We start from the raw sequence: 15,563 nt of genomic DNA, 5'->3' as shown, positions 1-15,563 counted from the left end.
CCAAAGCTCTTGGGACTATTTGCCCGAGCCATCCGCTCCTCAGACAGCACTTACTGTCTGAAAATGGCCTCACCCCTCACAGAGCCTCACCGACCTGTCAGTTGCTGGCTCCCCCAACCTCTAGAAGTTACTGGCCCAGCCTGTCCTGATGGAGGGGGAATTCCGTCCACAGAAAACAGGAGCAGAAAGGGCACTGAATGGACGGCACTATCCCACTCACTCGCAGGCTGATTCTTGAACCATGGTGTACTTTGATTCCCAGTTTGTAAAATGAAGGAGTTGGGCTATTCTAGAGAGGACAATGACCTCTATGCTTCAGGGATCCATTGAAGTAGCAGTGGCCTTTGGAATATAATGTTCTAATTAGTTGCTTTAGCCACAGAAAGAACAAGGTGATTGGTCGGCATTAAATAATTCTCATTATCAAACGAGGTGGACCATCAACCCAGATATCTTGGTGTTCAGTGTTGAACAGTGAGTTTTTTCATTATTGGTAAGGTGCTGATATATTTTTTATTAAAGAATTTATTAGCTGATTCTTACACCATATTTCAAATGACATATTTAACAAACAAGTATTCAAGAAGGGACTCTCTATATACAATCACTGGCACTTATTAGAACATAATTAAAATTAAGCTGAGGGTTTGTATGTCATAGATACATATTAATCTATTTAATAAAAACATTATGTGTCTAGAGTCATAGATTTTTATGTCTATGGAATTGTGTTTATATTTCCATTACCATGTCCATAGCATTGGGTATGCAAATATTGAGTCCTCGCTCTTGTACTGTTTGGATCTAATAGCCACATAGTAAGGATACCATGAACCTTTTGTTCCTTTGGTCTTGACTTGTCTCCTTCAACATGATTGGCTGTAGATTCATCCACTTCCCTACAAATGCCATTATTTTATCTTGTCTGCTGGCTATGTAGAATTCCATTGTGTGTGTATATATATGTATATCTATATATATGTATATATATTTTTTTTCTGTATCCATTCATCTGTAGTAGTGCATCTGGATTACTTCCATCGCCTGGCTATTGTGAATAGTGCAGAGATGAACATAGCTGAGCAGGTGTCCTTATCATGTCCTGGTTATGATGTTCAGGATAGATGCCCAGGAGTGGTATGGCGGGATCGAAGGGAAGGTCCATTTTCAGTTCTTTAAGACACCTCCACACTGCTTTCCAGAGTGGCTGAACTAGCTTACAATCCCACCAGCAGTGCAGTAGGATTCCTTTCATTCCATAATGAACAGTGACTTTTAAAAGCCCGTCACTTGTTGTTTCAACTGAATGTTAAGCCTGAATGTTCCAGGGGTTCTCAACATTTATTGGACAGTAAGATTTAATCCCAGACACAAAAATCATATACTGCCATCAGGAATTAATTGAAGGCAAAGGGGAATGAGGTGACATCTCTTTATTTAGCCAGGATTCACTTGATGTCCTTATCATGAGGGGAGAGCATTTGAATATGTAATATTTTAAAATGTTTCTTTCAGACCAATTTCCTGTGCCAAGTCTGGTATTGGTTATACTCACTTTCTCTTAAACTGTGTTATAGTTCTGTCTCATTTGGTTGGGGGATTTGACTTTTCTTTCTTTCTTTCCTTTTCTTTCATTCTTTCCTTTTCTTTCTCTCTCTCTCTCTCTCTCCCTTCCTTTCTTTCTTTCTTTCTTTCTTTCTTTCTTTCTTTCTTTCTTTCTTTCTTTCTTTCTTTCTTTCTTTCTTTCTTTCTTTCTTTCTACTATATTGCTTCTCCACAAGGAGATAATTCCAGACTAGACTGGCTGATAGTCCCAATTACAATTTGATTCCTGGGAGAAGGTGAAATTTATGAGATTGAAATAAAAGGAGCTTTGAAAGGGGATGGACATTTCCTGTAATGGAAATTGGGACTAAATTAAATTTTTTTTATTACATTCCATGTCAGGAAGTCATAAATGCTTTTAATGGGTGAAAAACACACCTGAAAGAATTTGACTCAGTAAAGTAATGTGTATAGCTTAGCTTAGTAAAAAGAAGGTAATACTTAGAGCATATAGGAATGGTCACATAAAGTTCTCTATGTAGCATGTTAAAAAGATTAGGAAGCTCCCCACTTTCTGATGACCTTCATATAATTTCCTGAGGTAAATAAAATAATGCCTGTCAAAGAAATTTGAGGGTCTGGATATGGTGGCACATACCTGTAGTCTCAGCCACTTGGTTGGTAGAGGTAGGAGAAACAATACTGTATGTAAAAAATAAAGCGATAGAAAAACACTGGGTCAGGGTCTAAATAGTAGAGCCCTTGATTAGGCAGTAGAAGGCCCTGAGTTCAAACTCAAGTAGAGTCTAGAAAATGGAGTTTCAAATTGATTTTAATTGTATTTAAGAGGTGATTTTTTTTTAATCGAGAAGAAATTACTATGTAGATAAAAAATGGGCGAGCTTAACCCTATATCAAAGCTGACCCTACAGTGCTTTTGTAAACAATGTTATACTGGAAAAACAAAAGGCCATATTTATTTATCTTTCTGTCATAATGGAAGGGCTGGCTGGTTAATAGAAACAGAAATCTCACAGTCTCCAGTGACTAAAAAACTCACAGCTTGACCGTCTGAGAAAACTTTTGTTCTCTGTTGCTCCTGATGATAATAAGTTCCTCCATTCTATGCTTAACCTTAGTTTTTTATTGTTCTTGAAAAAAAAATACCAGTACTTTTGAGTTCTCTGTTAACATTAAGAAATACAATGCCCAACAAGGGTGTGTGTGGTGTGTGTGTGTGTGTGTGTGTGTGTGTGTGTGTGTGTGTGTGTGTGTGTCTGTGTGTGTGCGTGCGCGTGCGCTCGCATGCCCTACATAGTACTGTAACCGCTTCTATCAGTTGTTACATGTGTCTTTTAGGTCTACCGTGCTGTTTTCAACCCTTGGAGACACTGGGTTCTCCGGTGACCTGTTGGTGGGGGTCCTCAGCATGTCCCACCTGGAAGGGAGCCCCATCCTCTCCTCCTAATCCCCTCTCAAAGTTCTGGGGACCTATCAGGTCACTGGCAGTCAGTCCATCGTGCTGGTGAATAGATCGCCATGGCCCTGGAAGTTCCTTCTGGCCCAGGTTGCCTCTTCTGTTTTTGGTGTTTCTGGCATCTGGGGAATCCACTCAGCAATTTTTGGGCACTTGAAGCGAATTTAAACAGACACGGTGAAGAAGTGGGCCAGCCAGTAGTGGTGTCACCCACCTGTCATCCTAGCTACTTCGACCTGAGGATCGAAGCTCAATTCCAATCTGGGCAGGAAGGCCTGTGAGATTCTTATCTCCACAATAACCATCAAAAAACTGGAAGGGGGCTGTGGTTCAAGTGGTAGAGCACTAGGCCTTGAGCACCAAAGAGCTCAAGGACAGAGCTCACACCCTGAATTCAAGCCCTAGGATGGCACAAAAAGGGGGGGGGGTTGTAAGACTCATAGTACATTTCCAGGCAGTAATAGGTGAATCTTTCTCCACAGGACTGGAATATAAACCATGATATCAAATTAAGATGGAGAAGGGGAAGAAGGAGGAGGAAAGAAGGAGGAGGAGGAGGAAGAAGGAAAGAGGAGGAGGAAGAAAAGTGAAGAATGGCAGCCTTTGAAATACAATTTAACATTATTATGATCATTATTGGCTAGTCTAGTGCAGCACATTTAAAAAAGGTGAAAGATTTATATAATCTGAAGAGAAACCAGAGTATGTGCAGCATATTTCGAAGTGAATTTTAAAATTCACATATTAGTTGGGTGTAGTGGCCCACACCTGTAATCTTAGCTACTCAGGAGGCTGAGATCTGAGGATCACAGTTCAAAGTCATCTGGGGCACTGAAGTTCATGAGACTTTTATCTCCAATTAACCACCAGAAAACCAAAAGTGGCCCTGTGGCTCAAGGGGTGGGGTGGTAGCCTTGAGCTGAAGAGCTCAGGGATAATGCCCAGACCCAGAGTTCAAGTCCCACAGCTAACAAAAAAGAAAATCACATATTATCTTTTTTCTCCTCCCCAGTCTGGGGGCTTGAATTCAGGGCCTGAGCACTTTCCTCAAGGTTAGTGCACTACCACTTGAGCCACAGCACCTCTTCCAGCTTTTTCTGTGTATGTGGTACCGAGGAATCAAACCCAGAGCTCCGTGCATGCTAGACAGGCATTCTACCACTAGACCATGCTCCTGGCCTCACATATTAACTTTAAAGAGTTGTAGGAAGGCTTTGGGTTTCAAGTCAACATTGCAGATTTTGAGTATTACTCATCTTGATCAGCCAATGTTTGATCTGCAGTACTTGTTTAGGTTCACAGAAGTGTCTAGCATTTACTAAGGGGATCCTGGTGAGTGCTGGGGAGGTAACTCAGTGTGGAGCTCTTGACATGCTTAAGGCCTTGGGTTTGATCCCCCAGAGAAAAAGGGATTTTTAGAAGAGGGGTGTGAAGAACTCCCTAATCTCTGTCTGTAATCCATCTGGGATGTGGGGTGCCCACTTTGAAATGCTCTGCTTAGATGTAGGCAGCACAGCGGGCACCATATTTAGAGACTTGATTTCCCCTTGGAAGTTACCTTACGTGGTACACAGAGAGCATCCTGCCTCTCCCCTTCACCTCCGTCCATTGTGGACGCCTGCATAGCCTTGCCTGTTTGGGTAGCATCATCTTCCCTTTTATAGAAAAATAGTTTAGTAGAATTCCAAACTAACTGCTTTGTGCATTTTGATGATTGATAATAGAATATTTCTGTATCTCCAGTAAAACATTTTATGAAAAAATTATCTTTTAAGAAACTCATTATCCCTTTCTTAGAGGGGATGTATTAGTGAAGCCCATGCAGAGTTAACTGCTAGGGAGATTTTTCCTTCTTGACACAATGATGACATTTTTCTTTATTAGATAATAGAAGCTAAATAGGCTGGAATATTCTTTTTCTTGGTGTCCAGGAAGCTCAGTGTGACATTCCTGCATGATCCTTGCATGTCACTTGAAGTCTTTAGTTGTAGCTATGTGCCCTTTGCTCTGATTATTTTTTTTCCCCTCAGCTTCAGCTCAGGACCTGGGGGCTCGGTGCCTGTGCTGTTTTGCTCTTACCACTTGAGCCACAGCTCTACGTCTGTCTAATTTTAAAATGCTTTAAAAGTTATCACTATAAAGATGATGTACAGAGCAATGACAGTTGTATGTCAGGGTGGATTTCTTTTTAGACAATGTCACCTCTTCCTGGGCAGACTCCCAGTCTTTCCCTTGCATCAGCACATACAAATTGTATGGTTCATTTTCAACATAGTCAAGGGTGTTCCACAAAGGTGTTTACCCTTTGTCCTGCCATTTCTGTGCCTCCCCTTATAACTCCTAAAGACATCTTTTTTAAAAAAAAAAAAAAACAGGGCAATAAGAAAACAAAAACGTCGTTTCTTGGAGTTCATTTAGATAAATGCTTAATGTGATCAGATGCGAGAGGCACTGTGCTTGTCTGTTCCTCTTCTAAGAGTACCCCATTTTGGTCTCACTGTGTGATTGCCTAGAGTTTTGTATAATTTATTATGGGCTAGGATATTTTAGATGTGGCCTCCTTCTGGCTTGTTGAAAATTAATTGGTGATAAGAATCTCAGAGTTTCCTACCCAGGCTGGCTTCAGACTGCCAGCCTCAGATTTTAGCCTCCTGAGTAGCTAGCGTTATAGGTATGAGTCATTGGGGATCGAGGTTAAGAGGGCAGAAAAGTCCGTGAGACTCTTACATCCAATTAACCACCAAAAATGCTGGTGGGCTCTAGTGGCAAAGTGCCAGCCTTGAGTAAACAGCTCAGGGATAATGCTCAGGCCATTCTGGTTCAAGCCCCAGGACTGGCACCCAAATCAATCTCTCACTTACTCAATCTACCAAGCCAAGGTAGGCAGATGTTGAGCTTAGACAGTAGTTACATGGGACGGTGTAATGGTCGGCAGAGCAATACTCCTAGTTTATTTGTGATAACAACTAGGATCCTTTGCATCATTCTGCTTGGTACTTTGATTGTGAACTTGCCAATTTATTTTGGGTACCATTCCTTGTGTTGGAGTTGAAATGACACTATTTTAGTGATGACAACCTGGGGGCCTACCTGAGAGTAAAAGCAGATGGTACCCAGGCATGAGAGCTGTATTTAGTGCTCATACTATTGAACACCGAAACCTCTACGATCTCGTTTATTCCAAAGTAGAGGACCACTCTCATCCCTTGTCACAACCAAATGTGCTTCCATGAAAAACTGTCCTGGAATATAATTTTGTACCATTGTAAAGTAACTTGTTCTTTGAAGGACTTAAGCGGGGGGAGGGGTCTAGGTATCGGATGTAACCAAAGATTCAGAGATTGTATCCTAATCCCTTGGGGCCCCAATCCTCCTCCCTGCTTTTCTGTGTCTTTTTCCAGGGGAGCACTGTGGAGCTGGCAAAGGCCTCTGTGGCTACACAGATAGGTGGGAACGGGGTGCTTGATATACTCATTGCCATCAGACCTCTCAATCTCACCATGACCAGCATTGCTGGTGTTTTGGGTCAGCTCATTGTTGGTTGTGGGCCTGTGTAGGTTGTTGAGCATTGTTCTCTGGTCTCTGCCCTGTAGCTAGCATCTTTCTTCTTCACCCCTCCTGCTCCCACAGTGACAACCGAAATGTCTCCTGGGATTGCTAGATGGCCTCTAGTCATACCTCTGCCCTTCCCTAGAAGGGAACCATGACTAAACAAAGCAAGTCCTTTTGCTTGGCTTAGTGAAGGGTGAGGTTGTACTAATGAGAAAGATAAAGCAATGGTTTATCAGTATTCTCCTGTGACGAGAAACTGCTGTGTCTAATGAGAAAAAGGTGGCAATATTTTCATGGCAACAGGAACTGGCCTTTCTCTTGCATTTGGAGGCAAGATTTGGAAAACAAATTACAGTGAAATGATCCTCCAACCCAAAACTTACCAGCAGAACTGAACACACTGTCAAAAATACTGGTTGGTGGGCTGGGCGTTTGGCCTAGTGGTAGAGTGCTTGCCTAGCATGCATGAAGACCCAGGTTCAATTCCTCGGTACCACATACGTAGAAAAAAGCCGGAAATGGTGCTGAGGCTCAAGTGGTAGAGCTCTTGCCTTGAAAAAGTCCAAGGACAGTGCTCAGGCCCTGAGTTCAAGCCCAGGACTGGCAAAAAAAACAAAAACAAAAAAACCCCAAACCAAACAAAACAAAACAAAACACTGGTTGGGTCTCTGAAGAGTGGAGTTAATTCAGTGACAGAAGTAGAATAAAGTCAAAAGGTGTTAAGGAGCTGGAGGGCCACTGTCCCCAAGCTTTGCTTTCTGCATATCCTTCTGTCTTTTGAGATCTCAGTGATCATTTTACTAGGTAGGGGGGAAAGTATGGGAGACCAGGCAGATGTTAGGTCTCTGTGATATGGGAGGGCGGGGGGGGGGGGGGGGGGGGGGATAGGCAGGGAAAGGAAGCACAGGTGAGGCTGATGAGTGGAATGAGGTCTATAGAAACATCCCACTGCAGGTAGGTGCCTTAGACAACACCACAGACACCATATGAAGAGGTGAAAATGAAGTGACAAGGAGTTCCTTATGTTGCCAGCCATTCTGTGGGAAAGCCATTCACTAAAAATCATCACTCAGGGAATAAGTTATCTTTCAGATAGATAAACTTGCCATGCAGGATCAGATTCACTGCAGCAAGTTATGAAAGTAATAAAAACTGCAGTTTCTAAGCAGGTCCAGGCTTTGTTTATTGAAAATATAGTCAATTCTACTTGGAATGTAGTCTCCTTCCATGAATGTAACCAGAGAAGCTGATTAAAATGACCAGAATTTGTATGTAAATACATACTTGCAAGCTCCTTCGTCTATAGGCAGTTTAATGGCATGTATAAGAGGTAAGGCTCATTTCTTAAAAAAAAAATCTAGAGCTACAAATGTTTATTCTCTAGTTCTCTTAGGATATACTTTACAGGAATTTTCAAGAGCTCATACTCTATAGATAAGATATTAAAGGAACTACTGAAAACAAGACTAAAAACAGCATGAAGAGGAGACCCGTGGTTCTCTTCGGCCCCAGTTGCCATGGTAACCCTGGGATCTATATTCCAATCACACCTCTGAAAAGCTTGTTTGCTCTTCATGAAAATTTACCCAGAAGCACTGAAGGAATCACTCATTACTCTTTACCTTGTTTGGATTTTTTTGATTTGGAAAAGAAAACTATAGAAGAAAACACCACAGGCTTATTGTGCGAACACAATAACATGGGAACATGAATTAACTAATTTTAAGGTGATCACTGGGATTAAAAAAAAAATCTGAGGGGCCGGGAGTTTTGCCTAGTGGTAGAGTGCTTGTCTAGCATGCACGAAGACCCGGGTTCGATTCCTCAAGTACCCCACATACATAGCAAAAAGCTGGAAGTGGTGCTGAGGCTCAAGTGGTAGAGTGCTAGCCTTGAGAAAGTCCAAGGACAGTGCTCAGGCCCTGAGCTCAAGCCCAGGACTGGCAAAAAAAAAAAAAAAAAGATAAAAAAAAATCTGATTGGTAAATGAATAACTCCTAACAAAGTCAGTAAATATTTTGAACACAGAATTACAAATATTCATCTCTAAAAGTTACATAAAGTTAAATATTTTACAATCTAAATTTTCATGCTGGAGTGGAGTGGCTCCGGAGGGCCGAGGAGGCATTGCTAACTGTCACAACTCATGTTAGGGCGTCAACTACCCAGTCTCAAATAGGCTTCGAAACCTCCATAGTGTCCTAGGCTTCATTTTGTCATAAAGGAGATAGACATTCAAACAAGTAAAATTCTCTAGAGGCAATCGCAACTCATAATTTGCTTTCCTGTTTTTGTATTGTAATCATTTCTCGTTTCATTTCATTCAGATGGTTAGACATGACAGAATGAGAGGAAAGGGAAGGAGCAAGGAAGGCAGAGAGCCAGAGATCCAGATCGAGACAGAAGAAACCAAACCAACTCATTTTCCCCCTTTACCATCCTTTGATTAACATGTGAACCTTTCTGGCAGTTTCCACACACATCCCATTGGGAAGTCGATTTCTGCTGCAGCGTGGTCCGGGGAGCACGGGGTTGTCATGGTGGTTTGGATTGATCTCAAGTTCAAGGAAATTGATTTCCTGTCTAAGGCAGCTTACCTCCCCCCCCCCCACCGTGGACGACAGGAGCGCGTGCTCTGGCGTCGTCCTTGCGAGCACCCCCTCCTCGTCCCCCGATCCTGGAGGCCGAGCCGATCCACGTCAGGAGAGCAGGGTCTCTCCGCGGGGTCGCGGGAGGCCGTGAAATCAGCCCACTCGCCGCCAGAGAGCGCCCGCGCGCCACGAACGCGGGTTCCCGGGGTCCCCGCGGGGGCCCGGGGCGGCAGAGGGGCTTTTGTCTGGAGGAGCAGCTGCGGTGGCACACGCAGTCACCCAGTCCTTGTTTCTGTTTTATTTGTGCATTTTCCTCTGGCCGGCCGGTGGGCGCGGAGAACCCAGCTCCCAGCTCCGGTGCCAGCCCGCCCGGGAGCCCGGGGCCGCGGGCCCGGAGATGGGCGCAGCCGCCAGAGCCCGCCGCCCCTCCCGGGTGCTCTCCTTCCCGAGGGGCCCTCCCGCTCCTCGGGCGTCCTCCGCGGGCCGCAGCCGTCGCGCTGCCCCGCTGCCGAGCCCCGCGGCGCGGACGCGGGTGGAGGGCGGGTGCGGGCGCCGCCCCAGGTTGCGCGTCCCGTCCGCCCAGGCGCCGTTCCAGACGCGCCAGACCTCGGAGTCACCCTAAACCCGTCGACGTGGGCTCCACCGGGGCACCCCAACCTCTGCTCGCCCCAGGGTAGCGGAATCTCACCCCGACGCCCAGGACTCGGCGGACTGGGGCGCCGAGAAGGGCGGCCTGGGCGGGGACCCCCCCCTCTCCAGTCCTTCGAGAGTGGAGGGAGCCCCCGCAGTTCTCACTCTAGCCTTCCAAATAATGGAGCGAGACAGAGAGAGGGAGGGGGGAGGGACTGGCGGAAAAGAGGGGGGCGAGAGAAGAGAGAAGAGGGGGAGGGAGCCGGGGGAGAGGGAAAGGGGCGCGCGCTCCGAGTCCGCGGGCTGCCCCGGCGGGCGGGGTAGTGGAGGGGAGGGGGCCGTGCGAGACCCCGAGGGGAGGCTGGGTGCCCGGCTGGAGGGGTGAGGGGGGCGGGGAGGCCGCGCCGGAGGATGGGGGCTCGGGGCAGCGGGAGTGGGGGCCGGGGACGCGGCGGCGGCGCGCGGGGCGGGGTCTGCGCGGGGCGGGGCGGGGCGGGGCGGGGCGGGCGGGCGGCAGGGGGAGGGCGCTGGCAGGAAGGGGAGGGGGGCGGGAGCCCGAGAAATGCAGAGGCTGCAGCGGCGGCGGCGGCGGCAGTAGCGGCAGCGGCGACGGCGGCGGCGGCAGCGCTCCTGATCCTCCTCGCTCCGGGCTCCGCCGTCGAGCCGGGAGAGCGCCTCCGCCTGCGGCCAGGCACCGGGCCGAAGCAGCCAGCGATCCGGACCCCTCGGCGGCTCCGAGCGCACCCAGGGGCGGCACCGGCACCCAGAGCCGGTAAGGACGCGCGCCTGGCAGTCCCGAGGCCCCCGAAGCCTCCACCCCACACCCCCGGAGCTCCGGAGAGCCAGGGTCCCGGAGCCATCGCCCCATCCCCGGAACCCCTGGGAGCCGGGTCCCCGAAACCTCGCTTCCACTCTCGAAGCCTTTCCCCGAGCCCGGGTCTCCGAAGCCTCCGCCCCACCTCCGAAGCCCCGGGAGGAGCTGGGGTCCCCGAGCTCCCGCCCCACCCCTGGAGCCCCCGCGTTCTTCCCTGGGATTAGACGGCGCCCACCGGGGGCCCCCAGCGCGGGCTCGGCGGCGCTGTGGGAGTCGGGTGGTGGAGGCACACCGAGATGGGCGGCTTCGGTCACCCGTGGGGTGGGGCGGCGGGGGCCAGGGCTGGGGATCGGTGTTGGGCGGGAGGGGTCTCGAAGAAAGGTTGGGACTGAGGAGGGGCGGAACGCGAACCCCTGGAACCGCCCTGAGCCCCAGGGGCGCGGGTGCCGTGGGCCGAGCCGCGCGTCTCTGTCAGTGGAGCGATTTCCACCGGGAAGAAGGCGCTCGGTGAGAGTCGGGACGCAGCGTTCAAAGATGGAGGGTGGGGGCGGGGTGGGCGGGGGTGAGGCGAGGAGGGGCCCGGGGAAGCGAGTCCCATCCGAAGGGCGAGGGTGGACTTTGGGGTTGGCAGCTGGATTTCCTTGACCCGTGGGGTTCGGCGGTCCTGGTGTGGGGGAGCCTTGGAACTCGGGGTTCCCAGGGCAGCGTCTCCCCGGAGGGGCGGCTTTCCGTCTAGCCTGTGGTCCCCCTCCCTGCGTCTCGGATTTGGGGCCCAGCCTGGGGAGGGATGGGAGGGGTGGAGAGGAGCGGGGAGGGGGCCGGAGGCCGGAGGTGAGCGCGGATCTGACAGCGCGCGCCCGGGCCGGGGCGCAGCCCAGCGTGGGGACCCCGGGGGCTGGGGGCTCGGCAGCCTTTGCCAGGGACGCTGAAAATTGACTCCTTCCACACCCGAAAAAATAAAAATGTCGAGATCCCGGGATCCGATGGCGCGCACAATGCGTGGCCACCGCCGAGGCGAGCGCAGTCTTTTCATGAATATTCATCGAACGCCTGGCTGGGTTCCCGATCTCCCCCCACCCCAGACATTTCCGCCTTGAACCGAACTCGGGGCGCAGCCCGGACCGGGGTGGTGGTCCCCGGGATGAAATGGGCACAGCGCACATGGATGCGTCTCGGAGCGCCCAGCGCAGCCTTGGCACACCTCTGCCTCCGCCCAGGCCCCCGCCTAGCACTAGCGTGGCATGTGCTCCATCAAACCCTAGCATCGAGGTGGGCTTCTGCCATTAAGGGTGTGGATACTGCCCCCCCCCCATACAGCCCGGGCTAACAGACCTCGGTACTGCGGGCAAAATGAATGAATCGGGACTGTAATTACCTATTCCTTTGTCTTGGCCTCGCGCATGCGCCAGGGAACAGGGTGTGGAGGGCCGGGCAGTCCCATCTGATCTCCGCATCTCCTGCCCACCCGCCGAACAAAGGCGTTTGCCCTTCGTGCTTCCTTTAAATGCTTGGACACAGATGACAGCCGCCCTTCTACCCTCCCACTTCACCACCTGTATACCTTTCTTCTTTTCCAGGCTGTCACTCATGCAGCACCGTCTGCATCCTTCTGATTTTTGACTAAGAATCCTCCCTCACCTTCCTCCCCCCCCCAAAAAAAAACCCCACACCTTTTTGGCCAGGGAAAATTGTGGGTTAAATATTTTAACGTGCCCTGCTTTCATTGCCCCCCCCCCACTCCTCCAAGTGGTCCATTGTTCTTTCTCCCTGAACATTGCTCTGCAGTGATGGTGGGTTTGCTTTCCTCATTTGCGTCCTGTAATCGTTCGCCTGACAGGTTCTTTGTTGCGGGTCATTTGACCGAGGGGACATTGGTTTCAAACCAGTGATGGGTGTTGGCACCACCTGGGATAAATGAAGACATCTTGGCATGTATGGGAACAAGATGGCCTACAGGAGCCAGCTAGAGAAAATGGTTACCCGGTCAGCATTCTAATCCTTTCCGGGGTTCTCTTGATTATTCTTACCTTATTGTTCTAATAAGGGTCCCAAACCCCAGATCCACGGAGACCGGAAGGAGGCAGCTAGGGTTTTTGGTGTTAAGTTTTAAACTCTTATTTATCCACCCCCTCTTTTTTTTTTTCCATATCAAGCGGAAGCCATGATATTCCCTTGAGGGCTGATTTTAATCAAACGATGTGATTTTCAGATTTGCTTTTTTGATGTCTTTGGGGACTAGATTGTTTCTACCATCCAAAAAGGGGCTTAATGTCAAGTCGGAGCTAAATGCTGCGTTTCCTTTGTAAATGGCAGGTTATATTTAAAAGGATTCTCAGTAGTCTGAGGGAATAACACGTGGCAGCAAGTGGAAGCCATCTCTTTTGTCCTGATTAATAAAAACTTGATCTTGACCATGTTGCATATATGGGAGCCTATAATTGTTAGGATGCCTTCTTGGTGATAAGGATTTCCTTTTTTATGTGCCTTAGAATTTTGTGGTGACTTAGAGGGTTATCTATACTTACAAGGATAGGTTAGTCTTGGGATATGTTGAAATACAGACCAAACTTAATAGTATACACATATAAAATGTATTACTTATATATCACATTGCTCTGAATTCAGTGTGTTTTAGGTTTTTAAACAGAAGACTTTGAAGTTCAATTGAAAAATTATTGTCTCTTACCTTATTCCTTTAGCCAGGGTTCTTGCCAAGCCCTAGCAGGTGGAAAAAGAGCACTGTCTGAATCTGCATAAAACCATCAAGACTGACTGTGCAGATCCTAACATTCCTGTTCTCTTTCTGGTGCTCAGCCTTTCATTGCGGCACTTGCTAGAGAAACTTCTCTCTTCTCCCCATCTCCTGAACTTTAGCGCTCAGTAGGAGTGCCCTAGCATTTAGGCTTCATGTTGGAGGGATGGATGTTTGTAATCTTACTGGACTTGACACGTTTAAGATTAAATGTTGGTCTCTAGCTTTATTTTTATTTTAAAATTTTGCATTGAGAACAGTTTCTAGCCATTTTCCTTTCTGGGTAAATTAAATGGGGTGTATACCAGAGAAAAATCTTCTGGGAAGATGTCATCTTATAAAATGGATGTCCGTGTTTTTCATGGTAGTTTGGTTTAAAGAAAAGAGCAATATCTAGAACTATTTTAAAAAGCAACTTAGGAGACAGGTATGTGTGTACTATATATATATATATATATGTGTGTGTGTGTGTACTGTATATATATGTGTGTGTATATATATATACATCTAGAGCACATATACACATATATACACATGTATACATGCATAGATATATACGTGTGTTTATATATCTATATTGTAAAATCTTGATGATATGGTACTAAACTCATTGGTACAGAATATTAGCTTATGGTAGTTTCATATTTGTCTTTGGGAAATGGTCAGTGTGCCTGAAAGGGAAGGCCTAGCTAGTCTCCTGGCATGCTCATTCCAGTTTTTCCCAGGATAATCCAGAAATAAAGCTGGCATCCAAATCTTGTAGGCTAAGAGGTTCATTTACAGTTTTCAAAAGATCACAATAATCATATCTAAACTGTAAAGGCTGGAAGAGACAATGTTTGCTAAATACATATTTATAAAAGAGCTCTTGTAAAAATCTTTTTTTCAAAAATGTCCAAAAGAACTTGTGAAATGTTAAGAAGTAACAAAAAGAAATTCATGCAGGCCTTTCTCTTTCTCAAGGTAATTTTTTCCTACTTACTTCATGCCTTCTTTACCTTCCTAATGACATCTCAGCTGGTGAAGCAGAAGTCAGATGACGGCCGAGGCAAAATCTGGGTATACGGTCAGCTCGGATAGTCTCCAGGTCTGATGTATGTAGTGAAGACTGCCATCATTTTATCAAGTTTTTTCAACCTTTCACCTTCTTTCCAATTCAGTCTAACTCTGAAAATGGTAGACAATCCAGAGAACATGGCTTTACTTCTTGGAAAAGCTATGAGGGTGAAGATATGTTTGAGAGAGTCATATATTTGAGAGAGGTGTATTTTGCGGAGGTCTTCATGGGAAGACACTTAGTGTGAGGAGTCTCCAGACCCTGGGCACATACCATCAGACCTTTCCTCAGAAGTTACAGGTTTTAGGGTATTCAGGGCACATAAGTCTGAATGAGTAAGCATAATTGTTGGTAATTCAGGGCTCCATTCAATGTAACTGATATCACTAACTAATATACTTCTGTTGCAGGCTGAACACTGAAGATCTGAGGAATTCAGGAATATTCAGTCAGAAATAGGGTATCTCAATCTGAATGATGCCCAAATATCATACTTCCTAACCTGTATCCATCCATCAATTCACCCATCCACCTATGCACCCATCCATCTGTCTTTGGATATCTCAACCTGAAAAATGCCCAGATATCATACTTCCTAACTTCTATATCCATCCATCCATCCATCCATCCATCCATCCATGTATCCCCAAGTTATCCTGTCTGCCTATCTGTCATCCATCCATCCATCCATCCATCCATCCATCCATCCATCCATCTATCTGAATTTCTGTAAAGCATTGTGTGGAATCTTTCCCAGAAGCAGACTCCCTGCTTTCGGGCTGGCTACCCTCCACGAATTTCCCATGGCAGCTTATGTAACTCAGGAGATTGCTTCAAGTTCTTTTGAGAAAATGTAGGGTTAGTCTTCAAACCACAGCAGCCAATCTTCCAGAGGAGGCTTTCATGGCATGCCATTCCCTCCATAGCTGGAAAGACAGGCATCTAGGTAACTGTCATGTGAAAGAATTAACTGGTGAGCCTCCTCAAGAGTAAAGACAACCACCTAGTCAAATTTCTCACTGGGACATAGTTCAAATTTAATTTGGAGGAGCTACCAGTCTAGAAAACAGTCTGATAAAAACAACCTGATTCTCTTTTTCCCCTTTGGAAGTTAGAACTGTGATGAAATGGAAGACAGAGGGTAT

General features: G+C 47.2%; 1 protein-coding gene across 1 annotated transcript in view; it reads left to right on the top strand.

Moving 5' to 3' along the window:
* Nucleotides 1-10,364: 10,364 nt before the first annotated feature.
* Basp1 (brain abundant membrane attached signal protein 1) overlaps nt 10,365-15,563 on the top strand; it is a 48,412-nt gene continuing 43,213 nt past the window's right edge. Inside the window, exon 1 of the mRNA XM_090332104.1 lies at nt 10,365-10,567. The gene's annotated coding sequence lies outside the window, so the exon portion shown is untranslated. The remainder of the gene's footprint in view (nt 10,568-15,563) is intronic.

This window comes from Megascapheus bottae, chromosome 4 (assembly GCF_031878675.1).
Source record: "Megascapheus bottae isolate mThoBot1 chromosome 4, mThoBot2.hap1, whole genome shotgun sequence".
Lineage (NCBI taxonomy): Eukaryota > Metazoa > Chordata > Mammalia > Rodentia > Geomyidae > Megascapheus > Megascapheus bottae.
This window is presented reverse-complemented; position numbering and strand designations above follow the sequence as displayed.